Genomic DNA, 15658 nt, shown 5'->3' with positions numbered 1-15658 from the left:
TCCAAACCCTTCCAAGGTTAACAAGAGTAACTCTAAGGGACAAGGGAATCATAAGATACATATAACATCCAAGACTCCAGAATCATGAAATGAGTCAAGGAGAACTTATCATCTTAAGCTAGAGGAGGAATAGAAGGGAACATAAGGATATTGGGACATCTCATTGGCTCTTGGCCTCCCAAATATGCACCTTCAACTAAGACCCTAAAATACTACTCCTCAACATTTCCATGGAAACAACTTATTTTTACACTTCTATTTCTTAACTTGTCGGTCTAAGATTCCAAATTGGTGCTTCAAAATGAAAGAGGTTCTCATAAAAGCACTCTTGCTCACAAACAACCTTACCAACACCACTCAAGGTCTCATATGCCTACCAAACCGGGACTAAACTCCTCAAACTCACTACACTTCTTAAGGTGAGAATTTCAAGTCAAACCAAATTATGGAAATCTAGAACACTCAACTTTTCATATCCGTCACACAAGGTGATTCTAACAATGGAGAATTACATTCCTAACCTCTTTCAAACGAGTCTACTTACTCAACCACTCTAGGCATCACTTAAACACCATTATTCATCAAATCTTCCAACACATCATAAAATTCATAATGGCTTAGTTGGGGTTCCACCAACATACACACATGACCATAATCAAACCCATACATACTAAGGACAACATAAAGCTCATCATATCCAATTCATCAAGTCACAAAAGACAAGTACTACCGAAATAGAAATAAGCATGAAACACATATTGGGAGCAACATTAGGAGGACACTCTTGTTCACCTCTAGCTTGAAGAGCATCAGATCTAATTTTCTTCCTTTCTCTTCCCCTAGTAGTAAGTACCGAGAAATCTCTTATTTAGTGGTCACTCCCACCATAACCATAACAATCCTTTGTGCCGGCTAGACACTTCTCAAGATGCTTTCTTCCTCATATTTTACAAGTAGGCTTAAGTAACATCGATTCACTATTGCTTCCTCTTTTAGGCTTAGGGTTAGACACCCTAGACACTTCTCAAGATGCTTTCTTCCTCATATTTTACAAGTAGGCTTAAGTAACATCGATTTACTATTGCTTCCTCTTTTAGGCTTAGGGTTAGACACCCTCTCCCCCCTAACTTTTGGGAGAATCTTAGAAGGATCATATCCATAGGACCTCTCAAGTGAAGAATTTCTTTCATCCAACCTAACCCTATTTTACTCCTTCAACCTTTGTTCAAGTTTCTTTTAATAAATTTCAAAGGCATACACTTTAAGACGAGGGATATTCATATTATGTTCAAATATGGCCATACGACATTCCTTTGCCACTAAATCAGACAATCCTGACACAAACTTACTCATCCCCAATTTGGGATCGGATACTAGAATTGGAACATACTTAGACAATTGAGTGAACCTCCATGCATATTCCTTAACACACATATCACCTTGTTTAAGGTTGATGAACTCAAGCACCAAAACTTCTCTCATTTCTAAAGGGAAAAACCTATCTAGAAAGGCACTCTTGAACCCTTCCCACTATGTAGGGCCCAATCCTACCGGCCTAGTCTCTCTCCATTGATCATGCCATATTTGTTCAACCCCTTTCAGTTGACAAGAAGATAATTCCACTTTCTCTATCGAAGTTACCCCCATACGATCTAACATTCTAGAGACCTCCTCCACAAACACTAGAGGATCTTCTCCCACTTCGGAGCCATAAAACATAGGAAGATACCCTCCTAAAAACTCCCTCAATTTGGAAGTAGCCATCCCCCTTATAGGATTTGCCAGAGTTATAACCTCTTTGTTGACTTGCGCCGTCAAGGCTTGAGCCAACAATTAGATAGCGGACCTAAAGTTCACATGAGTTACATTCTCCCCTATAAGGTTAATTGGAGCTTGGAGTGGAACTTCTTTCTCCACATTGTCTTCTTCAATCCCTTCAACGTAGGCCCTTGAAGTAGTCATATCCTGAAAACCATAGGGCACACATAAGCTAAACTCTAGGGCACGACTTTGAGAATGAAGAAGTGAAGTTTTCATAAGATCGGATAGCCTTCTATTCATAAAATGTGGCACGCTTCCCATTTACGTACAAGACTCTACTAGATGTGGTTTGAGACATCCTAAAAACCATCCCAAAAGTTTTATGCTCGGATACCATGTTTGTCACGACCCAGGGGTACCCCCAAGACGTAACACAGTGTACTCGACCCCGAAGGGACTCTCATACAAGCCTCATAGCATAACTTGAACGTAATAGCATAGGAAAATAATGTGGAATTCAAAACATTCCTTTACAATCAAAGTCTTTTATAAAATGAAAGAGAATCTATAACACTATATCTCAAACCATCTAAGTAATTGGAATAAAACTCTTGAATACAATCTTAGGGACATAGCCCTTACATAAGTCTTAACATAATAGAAAGACAATAAAGGACACATGGCCAAGCCCTCGAATACAATGAGGACTCACCAATCTTCTTCTTCTTGATCTACTAGGAACCTAGGCACGAGGATGGAATCCAATATCTCCAAAGCCTACACTTCTAGAAATGTAGAAATAATGGATTAGCACGAAGACGTACTAAGTATGGAAGCATGCATAAAATCCTTGAAATATGATAAAAAGGACACTTTATTTAAAAAGTATGCATTTGACAAGTTTAGAAACCCACATGCACTTTCAATGTAGAAGACAAGCCATAATCATATTTATACCCATAACATAGTAAAACCATCACCTTAGCAATCCCTAAGAAACAATTGTGCAATGTACGGTTGGCATCCCATAATACCAACCCTACTAAGTACTTCCTTGAAGCTACCTTAGTCATACATTTCATCCTTAGACCTCATCATAATCAATAGTCATAGATAAGGAAATAGGCATGTACGTTACTTGAATTATAAGAAAAGTCACTCATAGCAACCAACCATTCAACATACATGCATATATTCATGTCTCATCATATCATAAAGAATATCATCATAAATAGAACTATCACATAAGTAACCTTGTGCTCTACTTGTGCAATGCTTAGATAGGATCCCATAATCCTATCTACACTATGTATCACTTCTAGGCCATCATGATCATGCATAACATACCATGACCTTATCCATACCCAACATTCATAAACAAGGAGGAATTCATGTTCTTATCTTAAAATAAGTAACACACTCATATCAACAATACGAATCATGCATACTTGTGCAATGCCTGAATGAAGTCTCATATCCCCATCCATGCTAAGTAGAACTTCTTAAGGAACCATAGTACATAACTCATTTTCTTATCATAATTCATATTATTAGTATATAGGGAAAATAGCATTAATCGACATAGACAATGTGAGCGACAGGGAATCCGGTGTCGTATAACCCCACACCGAAAGAAGCTGTCCTACTTGCCTAAGGTAGAACTAAATGTATAGCTGTAAGGCGGATCCACTATCTAAATACGTGGGCACATAGTTATGGTATAGGGATATTACTTCTAGAAACCCGACCTATTATATTGGCGGAGGAGTTTCCATCACATAAGAATAGTTTAGATGACCCGAGCTATTGTATTGACGGAAGGGCATCTACCTCATTGACCATATCCACTCAGTGCTAAGCATTATTTCCCAATTATACATAATTAGTCTTCAATTTCATTTACATGTGTTAAGTAATACTTTGCCCTTCATTCAACACAACTCCTAAAATTGCTCATAGATTCAATAAAGTGATAATGTACTTTCAACTTTCGAATCAACATTTGTATGTGTGTAGAACTTTCACATTGCATTCATAGTGTTTTCATGAAAATAGACTTTTAATCAACACCACAACATTATTATCATCCTAGAAAATTCATACATAATCAAGTGTAGGGGTAAGGGAAGAATAACCTTTCAACAATACCTCAATTTACACATTAGTCATAGGATCTTCACCTTTCAAATGAATCATAACTTTATACACAACTTTCATCAACATGTACAAACCTTAGCAATTTACACATTTCAAGGGTCATGAATCATGTCTCACAACTACACCTAGATATACTACAATATGAATGAAAAAAACCAGATTCAATAACTAGATTAACATAGATACAATTCATAGGAATCATCCTGCATCAATACACCCATCGCAATTCATGAAATTAAGGTCATCGGGGAGTGCATGGGTTCATGGGGAATTTTACAATAAAAATCACCACTAAGCATCAAATCATACATAATATAAGACAATTAACATAATGAAATCATTTTTAGGAAGAACCCATGGCTAGAATAAAAACCCTAGTTTGTGAACAAGTTACCAATTTTGAAATCAAGAGTTGAAGGGCTTCATGAAGGAATGTTTTCCATGAATCAAGACTCCCATAGCTTGATTGATGTTTTTCTCACGAAATTGGAGTGAAAAGGATGAATCTTGAGCCCTAATCTTGACCTTCTTCTTTGTTCTTCAATGGAGTCTAGAGAGAGAATATTTTGGGAGGGAAGTTGGTTGAGTTTATGAGTTGTGAGGTGTTAAAATAGTTTATTAATAGTTAAAAGTACTTAATTAAATATATTTGACCCTTCCCTTAATTAATTAAAATAGAATTTATGAAAACACCCCTCCCTTGGCCAAACCAAAACTAGCTTTTGCAGGTGGGTGATCCACGGACCCCATCCACGGATCGTGGATGGGACCATGGCCCGTCCTGCATGAGCATGGTTTTGATAAGAGAGGGTGAATTGGGGGACAAGATTGGGGAAACTAAGTCTTGACCCACGCCTCCTAACCACAAAGCGTGGTTTCACCCACGACTCGTGGGTGCCCAATCGTGGGTCATGTTGTATTTTACAACTTTTTGGACCTTCCCTTTGGTCCTCCTCAAGGACCCTTGGGGGGTTCTAGGGGGTCATGCCTTGACGTTTAGGTAGTAGAACCCTAGTACTTAGTTAGGAAAGTTATTTTAGGACTCTAACCTTACGTTTTAACTTCATTAGGCTACTAGACTACATGTTAGGCACTAGCTTAGGTAATTATATTTCCGGGTTGTTACACTAAGAGTCTTGTATAAGGATCTTCAGAGTTTTGTACGCCGTGTTACATCTAGGGGGTACTCTCGGGTTGTAATAATAAAGAGGAATTGAGATAGGTTACGTATCTGATAAAAGATCAGTGCCAAAATCTATTCTCGATCGGGAGGAATGCTGGGCAAGTCATTGGGAAAGACTTTCAGAAATTCATTCACCACGGGGACCGACTCTAAAGAAGGGGCAAACTCAATGTCCCTCACCCTTACAATATGGTAAATGCACCCTTTTGATATCATTTTCCTACTTTTGAGACAAGAAACAAATTGACCTCTAGGGATAGAATCCCCCCCTTTCAACTCTAAAATAGGCTAATTTGGAAATTGAAATTTTACAACCCGAGTCCTAAAATCTATAGAGGCATAACATGCATGCAACCAATCCATACCCAAAATCATATCAAAGTCTAACATGTCTAACTCTACTAAATCCACCAAAGTAACTTTTTGAGACCAAAAATAGGGCAACTTCTATAGAATCTTTTTGCCACTACCGAGTCACCAACCGGGGTAGAAACCAAAAAAGGCTCTACAAACATTTCGGGGAGTATTTAAAACTTCATAGCTACAAGAGGTGTAACAAAGGATAAAGTGGCACCGGGATCTAACAATGCATATACATCAATAGAAAAGGCTTGTAACATACCGGTCACCACATCGGGGAGTAACTTGGTCACCTCGGGATTGAAGAGTATAAAAGTAGTTTTGCTTTTGGGCATTGGAGTTGGAACCAGTTGGAGGAGTTTGCTTGTCTTCTCTTCCCTTAACCTTGAGCATAAGACAATCTCTCATTTTGTGGTCACTCTTTCCACACCCATAGCACCCATCCGAGCCAACTAAGCATTTGCCTTCATGCTTTCTACCACATTTTGCACAATTAGGACTAGCAACATATGAACCACCACTATTCCCTCGTTAAGGTTTGGGGTTGCAAACCCTATCCTTGTCAACCCTTAGAGTACTAGAGGAGCCTTAATTGGAGAATCTTTGCTTGAACCTTTGCCAACCATTCCCATCAGACTTAGTATTGGAAAAATTCCCTTCACCGGTTCTAGCTCTTTTCACCTCCATAATGTTGCCTTCGAGTTTCTCACTCTCCATTTGTTGGGCATACACCATAAGAAGTGAGAGATCCATATCATGAAGGAGCATTTCCGTGCGGCATTCTTTTCTTACCACTTGGGATATACCCATCACATACTTATTCATCTCTTCCCTTAGATCCACCACCATTGCCGGAGCATACTTGGACAAATTGGTAAATTTTAGAGAATAGTCTTCAGCACTCATACCTCCTTGACGAAGGTTGATAAATTCTTCCAACTTGATTTCCCTCTTCTCTCGGGGAAAGAACCTATCAAGGAATGCTTTCTTGAACACCTCCCAAGCTATGGGACCCGCTCCTACCGGCCTATTCTTCTTCAATTTTGTATACAATACTTGGGCCACTCCCTTCAATTGATAAGCGTATAGCTTCGCTTTCTCTATAGATTTCACCCTCATAGCATGAATTATCTTGTAGACCTCTTCCACAAAGTCTTGAGGATCTTAGCTCACTTTGGAACCAAAGAGTATCGGAGGGTTCATTCTTGTGAAATCTCTCAACCTTGAAGCAACAGAGTTCATATTAGGGTTTCCATGAGCTTCAACATCCCTATTGGCTTGGGCCATCATGGCTTGAGCCAATGTTAGAAATTCCTACCTAATCTCCACATTTGTCATAGCCGGAGGATCAACCGAAACTTGCTCATCTTCAGGAGCATGATTACCTTGAGAAACTCCTTGATTCACATTCTTCTTTTCCACCCTTCTTGCATTAGCCCTTCGTGTATTCATTTCCTGAAGACACAGGAGAATGATTAGAAGGAAGACTTTATAGAGTTAAACTCTAAGGCACGACTTAAGAGTAATGAAAGAAGTGTAATTTCCTAAACATCTTATAGCCTCTCATTCATAAATGTGGCACGCTTCACACTAATGAAGAAGACTCTACTAGATGTGTCTTATGAGACCTTATCCTAGAATCATTCTAAACCTTTTGCTCTGATTACCAAGTTTGTCACGACCCAAGGGTACCCCCTAGATGTAACATGGCACAAGGAACCCCAAAAGTCTCCAAGTAAGCCTCTTAGCATATCATCATCACATAAATAAAGAACAATGAAGAGTAGAAACACATTTTTCAAGTCTTAAGAAGTTTTCATAAAGGTAAAGCGGAAGTCTAGATATAGTCTCATTTAGCCATCTATTTCAATCGAAGTCTCAATAATAGGGTCACAACCCTTACAATAGAAATCTGAGAAGTCTAGTACAATAAAAGAAATGAAACAACAATATAACACTTGTCCTCGGATCCATGAGGACATACCACAAGCTTTGGAGTATAGTCAACCAAAGCTTTGAACTAGAAGAGATCACCTCAAACGCCGGAACCTACACTTTGTAGAAAAATGTAGAAGAAATATGGTTTAGTACAAAATTGCACGAAGTATTGTAGCTATACATGAAAACCTTTAAACATGCAAAAAAGGAACATTTTAGTTGAAAACTATGCACTTTACCAAGTTAATAATCATCATGAAAGATAAGTGGCAAAAGCATAAGATAAAAACATATTCAACATATTGATCATTTCATCATAATGGAAACTAACTGTAAGTACTATCCAAGTAACATTGTGCAAGGTATGAATAAGATCTCATACTCCTATCCACACTAAGGAAAGCTTATCAAGTGATTATAGTTCATAACTCAAATTCTAGTTCATTCTATCATAGTGCGATTAGCTTTAACTAACATAGACCATGAGAGCTTATCATGGAATCCGGTGACTACCCCATACCAAAAAAGGGTTGTCCTACTTGCCTAAGGTAGAACCAAAACTCTTAGCTTACGTGGATCCACTAGCTAAAGACCTATGTGGGCACATAGTTTATGGGATAAGGAGATTGCTTCTAGAAACCGAGACTCAACTATGGTAGAAGGTTTCCATCTCATGAGACAACTACTTTAGGAACCTTGACTCAACTAGTGTATAAGGGACCCATTTGCGAAGCTGGACTCAATTAGTGTAAAACCTTCCATCTCATATTCATATCAACTCGGTGCTAAGCATTTATTCCCATTGCGGTTAGATTTAGTCTTGACTTAGATTGATAATTAAGGAAGACTGTCTTGACACTTAATCCAACAACTTATGCTAAAGCTCCTAAATTCATTAGGAGAGACTAGTCTTTAACCCTTAGAATCACTATATGTGACAAACCTTTCACATTGTATAATATTCATACCTAAGTGTGCAAGTAAGGATAATCATCCAATCAACACCACAATTAGATCATAATATAAGCACTTTACTCACAAAGCAATCTAATTGTATACACACAAGTCTCATACATATATCTAGTTCTTATGTTTTTCCCTTCAAGGGATATAGATCACATTCAAAAAATCAATCTAGAATAACTATATTAGATATAGATGTTAACATGAATCAAATAACTAAACTACTACAAGTACTATTTCATAGTTACTACAATTCATCCAAATCACAAGTCATAAATTAGGGTTATGAAGAATTCATGGATCCATGGGAGATTTTATTATAATACAACAATAAAATACTACTTCAGTCATAATATAAGACAATTAAATCATTGAAAACGTTTTTAGAAAGAATCCATAACTTGGAGTGAAAACCCTAGGTTTTTGGAGACTTTTCTAATTTGAAATTGAGAGTTTAAGGACTTCATGGATGAAAATCTAACCATGAATCAAAACTACCATACCTTAGATGAAGATTCCTCACAAATTTAGGTAGAAAGTATGAGTTTTTGAGCCCTAGACCTTCACTTCTTCTTCCCCTTCTTCTTCTTCAATGGACATTTTAGAGAGAAAATTATTTGGAGAGGTGTTAATTTGTTTTGGGGATTTATGAATTATGATCTTAGATGGGTTATTTTAGGTGGGAAATATACTTATATAATTGTTTAAAATAGGCCTAAAATGACAGAACATGACCAATAAATGAAAAGGAAATTTCCAAAGGACCCCTAGACTCAACTGCCAAAAGGCAGTTACAGGTGTGATCCACGACTGAGGACCCACGGCCCGTGCTGGTGAACCATTGGTCCTGGTCAGAGACCTGGTTTTTTAGGGGCTTGACCCACTACCCCCACCTACGGGGCATGGGTGGACCTACGTGGTGTAGGTTCCCATCGTGGGTCACTACCTAGGCTTTTTTCCAGGCCTTTTCCTCAAGGACCCATGGTTGGTCCTTGGGGTTTAGGCCTTGACTTTCTAACATGTAAACATGGATTTTAAGGTACAAGGAGGTATTTTTAAGGCTCTAATTCTAATGTCAAGCTATAACTTAGCCTACTAGTTTTAGGTTAGACACTAGTTAATTTTACAAGTTTCCAGAATGTTACATCAATACCCTTGCTTGACACGATATGGCCGAGGAAAGCTACAGACCTTAACCAAAATTCACACTTACTAAACTTTGCAAAAAGTTTTTGCTCCTTAAGAACTTGCAATACAATTATCAAATGGTCCATCTGTTAATTCTTACTCCTTCAATAGATCAAAATATCATCGATAAACACAATCACAAACATATCAAGGTATTGTCTAAAGACCCTATTCATCAAATCCATAAATGCCGCTAGGGAATTTGTCAATCCAAATGACATCACCATAAATTCATCGTGACCATACCAGGTCCTAAAGGCCATCTTGGGAATATCAACCCCTCTCACCCTTAGTTGGTGATAACCCGAACGAAGATCTATTTTGCAGAAATAGCTAGCCCCTTGAAGTTGATCAAACAAGTCATCAACTCTCGGAAGGGGATACTTATTCGTAATGGTCACTCTGTTCAATTGACGGTAGTCAATGCATTCTAAGAGACCCATCCTTCTTTCTAACAAACAACACCAGAGCACCCCATGGAGAGACTCGAACGAATAAAACCCTTGTCTAACAAATCCCTTAGTTGCTCTTTCAACTCTTTCAATTCAGCCGGAGCCATTCTATAGGGAGGAATGGAGATAGGTTGCGTATTCGATAAAAGATCAATGCCAAAATCTATTTCCTGCTCAGGAGGAATACTGGGCAAATCATCGGGGAAAATTTCTGGAAACTCTTTCACTACCGGAACCGACCCAAGAGAAGGGTCTTTAGACTCAACATGCATCACTCTTACAAGATGGTAAATGCTCCCTTTGGAGATCATTTTCCTAGATTTATGGCAAGAAACAAATTGACCTCTAGGGATATATTTCCCCCTTTCAACTCTAAGGTAGACTCCTTTGGAAATTGGAAACTAACCAGCCGAGTCCTACAATCTATCGAGGTATAACTTGCATGCGACCAATGCATACCCAAAATCACATCAAAGTCTAACCAGTCTAACTCTACAAATCCACCAGAGTAACTCTATGGGAAAAAGAAATGGGAGAACTTCTATAATCTCTTTCTGCCACTATTGAGTCACCAACTGGGGTGGAAACAGAAAAAGGTTTTGCTAACACTTCGGGGAGTATTTCAAACTTCATGGCCACAAGGGGTGTCACAAAGGACAATGTGGCACCGGGATCTAACAAGGAATATACATTAACAAAGAAGACTTTTACCTACCGGTCACAACATCCGGGGAACTCACTTGATCACCTCCGGATTGAAGAGCATTAAAGTGGTTTTGCTTTTGAGCATTAGCATTGGAACCGCTTGGAGGAGCTTGTTTATCTTCCCTTCCCTTGACCTTGAGCATTGTACAATCTCTCATCTTGTGACCAACCTTCCCACAAATAAAACACCCATCGGTACCAACAAGACACTTGCCATCATGCTTTTTACCATATTTTACACAATTATGCCTAGTAACATAAGAACCACCACCATTACCTCCTTGAGGATTAGGGTTTGAATCTCAATCCTTGTTAACCCTTGGAGGAGCACTAGAAGAGCCTTGATTGGAAAACTTTTGTTTGAACCTTGTTCGACCTTGTCCGTCGGACCTAACATTGGAGTAATTCTCATCACCGGTTCTATGTCTTTTCACCTCCCTATTCTTGTCTTGGAGTTTCTCTTCCTCCATTTGTTGAGCATACACCATGAGACGTGAGATATCCATATTATCATGAAGCATTACCGAATGACATTCTTTCCTCATCAATCTAGACACACTCGTCAAATACCTACTCATCATATTCGTTGAGTCCGCCACCAAAGTCGGAGTATACTTGGACAATTGAGTAAACTTTAGATAATATTCTTGAACACTCATACCTCCTTGACAAAGGTTGACAAATTCTTCCACCTTAGCTTCCTTCAATGCTCAAGGAAAGAATCTATCAAGGAACACCGATTTGAATACTTCCCAATCTATTGGGCCCGCTACTACCGGCCTATTGTGTAATGACCCGAGAGTACCCCCTAGACGTTACCGGCATATTCGACCTCGAAAAGGTCTTATACAAACCCTTAGCATTCGTCATAGCATGTATCATATAATAAAATCAGGGAAAATTTAAAACTTTTACTTTGGAAGTTCAACTTCACTTCAAATATGAAAAACATAATCTAACTTCGGCACAATGTACCATCTAGACATAGAAGTATAGAAAATGGGACTTAGCCCTTACATCAATAGGAAGTCTTGAAATAGAAAAGTACAACAATGTCTTTCAAGATAAGCAAAGAAGTAAACATAGAAGCTAGATCATAGGGTCTTGTCCTCGGACTTGAGGACTCACCAACTTGGGGAAGCAACTCCAAGTGTCTTGAGAAATAAGCTTGAATCCTCAACGGCCTGAACCTAAATGTTTAGGGAAAAGGAAGAAAATATGGGTTAGTACCACACACGTACTAAGTATGGCTACTATGCATAAAAACCATTGAAACATGCATAAAAGGACATTTAGTCAAAACATGCTTTTTACCATGTAAATCTCATAAGCACACAAAGTAAGCATCATAGTCCAAACCAACATAATATCATCCCAACATGTAGACAACCCAAGCAATACTAGTGCAATACAAAGAATAGAACCCCATAACCCTATTCAAAGTCAAGTATCACATTAAGCAACCTACTTTATGCATACATTCATAAGATCATATTTCAGATATCATGGATAAGCAAGAGGCAAAGGTATATTGTTTAATAAATATGCAGAACTAATTTCATATATTCCTGAATATCATATATGATTGAATAAATTTATGTTAGTTATTATGTATTAGAATTATTTGGATCATGATTTCTAGTTTATTAGCACATTGGAAACAGAGAGAAAACTTCTATACTATGACATCCTAATGTTGAAACCGGTAGGCAAGGAAAGCCGTGTAGGGGAGTAAACAAAGTTGAGGCGCTGATAAGAAGGAAGTATTTGCTAAAGTACGATGCTAGTAGTGACAGGAGAGCATGATAAACATATAATCTACTTCATAATAATCTAATATGAATTTAATCGGTTATGAATATGGTAAGAAGGAATAATTGAAAACAAAAACCTGCATAACAAAGAACATGACTACATATATGCATGATGAAGTAATAAAAAGTTATGAAACTTTAATCTTATATATACTTAAAGGTATAAAGATAATTGAATTAAGAAGAATCATATGGGAAAAAAAAATTAATGACGACGAATCAGAAGATGTACTAAACCAACAATGGTATGAAATAGACCTACATGATCTATATTCAGACTCCGAAATATATGATTTAGAATCAGATTAAAATGAACTATGAATATTTACAATATTGGACAGAAGCTATGAAAGACATAAAATTGTTAGAACAATTAATGGAGAATAATTTATATGTATACCTAAGAACCCAAGAGATGTTATATCTATAATACATCATAAATAATATTAAAGTAAAATATCAAGATTAAAACACTTAACCAAAGAATATTACCATAAAATCTTTAGCGAAAATTAATATCAAAACATATAAAAACAGATGAATTCCGCACACCCCAAAAATGTATTCCGCACCCCCAAAAATGGAATCAGAGCTATGGAAGAAAAGAAACGAAATCATAAACGATTACGAAAAGTAAAAAGAAACTTATCCAAATTATATCCAGAATATAAACAATTAAATACTACTAAGACAGATAATTATAAATTAGAACAAATAATAGATATTATATCTAAAATAGAGTATAAATATATCCAATATCTAAAGAAACAATGAATAAAGAACAGTATAAACAAAATCTTTTTGAAACAATTAGAACAAAAAGACAAGAATTAAGACATAGGCAAAACAGACTTAACAATAATATATTTGCAGGAACTTGTAAAAAATCTGTAGTAGCACAGAGAAAAACTATTTTATATCTACAGATACAAATAGAAAATTTAGAATATAAACTCCAACACAATTTATAAATGAATTAAGAAGAATATGCAATAGATGAAAAAACATATGAAAATTATGATGGATTAAAAATAAAAGTAATATTTTCTAATCTAGGAAGAAGATATAAGAAAATAGGTGATAATCTTAGTTTAATGTTAGAAAAAGAAACAGTAAAATTAGAAGATAGTTTAACTGTTATGGTAAGAATAACAAAAGAAAATGAAGAGATAGATAGACAAAAGGAAATTGAAAAAATAAAACATCAGGCCAAAAAGAAAATACAACAAGTGGAAGAAATAAAAAACACTGAAATATTAGAATAGAAAAAGAATTAGCAATATTAAAAGAAATGTATGCAATAAAACAGAAAGAAAAAGAACAAAAAGCAAAATTAACGATTGAGATAAATAGATTTAAAGAACAATTACAACTAGAAGAAAACCAAGATATTCTACCTGAAATAGGAATTGATAAAATAAATGATAAAGATCTAGACGAAAAGCATTCAGAAACAAGCGAAACATATACAGAACTTTTAGAAAATATAGATAATACAAAGAATCTAGAAGTAATTACAAGAGATATAGACATGGATGAAAAACCTAGTACATCAGGAGTAAAAAACCCAAAAAACTTAAATCCCAAATACTATAATGCAAATTATGAACAGTATGATAAAGAAAAAACTATATCGGATAAAAGACTAAATAAAAAATGGACACCTAAACCAATAACTGAACAACATAATTTCTTAGATTTAGACTGTGTAGCAGATATAAATAAAACAATCCAATTATGGATGAGATATATATCAAAACAATTAATAAATAACAAAATAGGAATGACAGAAACACCAGGATATATAGAAAGAACACTTATAGGAACAGTAAAATTATGGCTACAAAATTTAACAAACAAAAGTCGAAACACGTTAAGGAGTAATAAAAAATATGGTGAATTAGCTACTACAACTATGGACATATTATATAAATACGAAATAGCTGTAAGAAATGAATTTAGTAGTATGACAACAGAAGTAGAAGAACAAAATAAAGAAAAAATTATAAACAGGAATCTAATGACAAAATTAGAAATATGTACTATGTGTTATATAGATGAATATACGTGTGCATTTAGAGAATATTATTATAAAGGAACATATAGTACAGAAGAAAGTAAAGAAATAAGGAAACTATATTTTACAAAATTACCCGAACCTTTTAGTTCAAAAGTAATAAAAATTTGGAATGAAGCAGGACTAACAGATACCCTAGGAGTTAGAATGAAATTCTTACAACGATGGTTTATAGAACTATGTGAAAAACATAAAGAAGAAATAAAAATAGAGAAAATATTAGTAAAAAACCTAGCATGTTGCGAAAATGAAATAGCACCCCAATTTGGATGTACGGACAGGTATTATACAAAGTATAATAAAAAAAGAAACTATAAAAAATATAAATCAAAATATAAGTATAAAAGACCCAGAAGAAACTACTATGTAAAAAACTACAAAACTAAAAGACCATATAGACCAAAGAAGAAACTAACGGAATGTACCTGCTATAACTGTGGAAAATTAGGACACATATCTAAGGATTGCAAATTACCTAAAAATCCAAAGAAAAAAAAATATCAGAGATATTAATAGACAATAAAAATATATACAAATAGAATATATAGATTATGAATTAGAAAGCGATGATAGTATATATGAATTATCAGAAAACGAAATAAACGAAATAGAAAATAATTCAATAATCGAATCAGATAATGAATACTATATAAATGACTGAAAAAGATATACAAATAATAACTAAAACAGATCAAGATGAAGAATCTGTAGAACAAAAAATAATATTTGATAATAATATATTTGAACAAATAAAGGAAAGAATTAGACCTAAGCGTAGAAAAATATTCGAAATACCAACAATAAGAAATTGGTTTAAACGACAAAAAGAAAAATATTATGTAGTAAGTCAAAGGGAACATATCATAGATTGCAAATACACCAAATGAAAGGCAAAAATACCAATAATAAACAAACGAATAATGAATAAAGAAATACAAGATATTAAGGCTAAAAATCCAATTAAATATGTACATTTAGGAGGAACAGAAATACTAATAAAAGCATGTTTTAGAGAAGAAATAAATACACCCATAGAAATATACTTAGCAGATGATAGGAT

The sequence above is a fragment of the Solanum tuberosum genome, unplaced genomic scaffold (genome assembly GCF_000226075.1).
Source record: "Solanum tuberosum cultivar DM 1-3 516 R44 unplaced genomic scaffold, SolTub_3.0 scf00064, whole genome shotgun sequence".
NCBI lineage: Eukaryota > Viridiplantae > Streptophyta > Magnoliopsida > Solanales > Solanaceae > Solanum > Solanum tuberosum.
The sequence above is the reverse complement of the archived record's forward strand: the minus strand, read 5'-3'. Positions refer to the sequence as shown.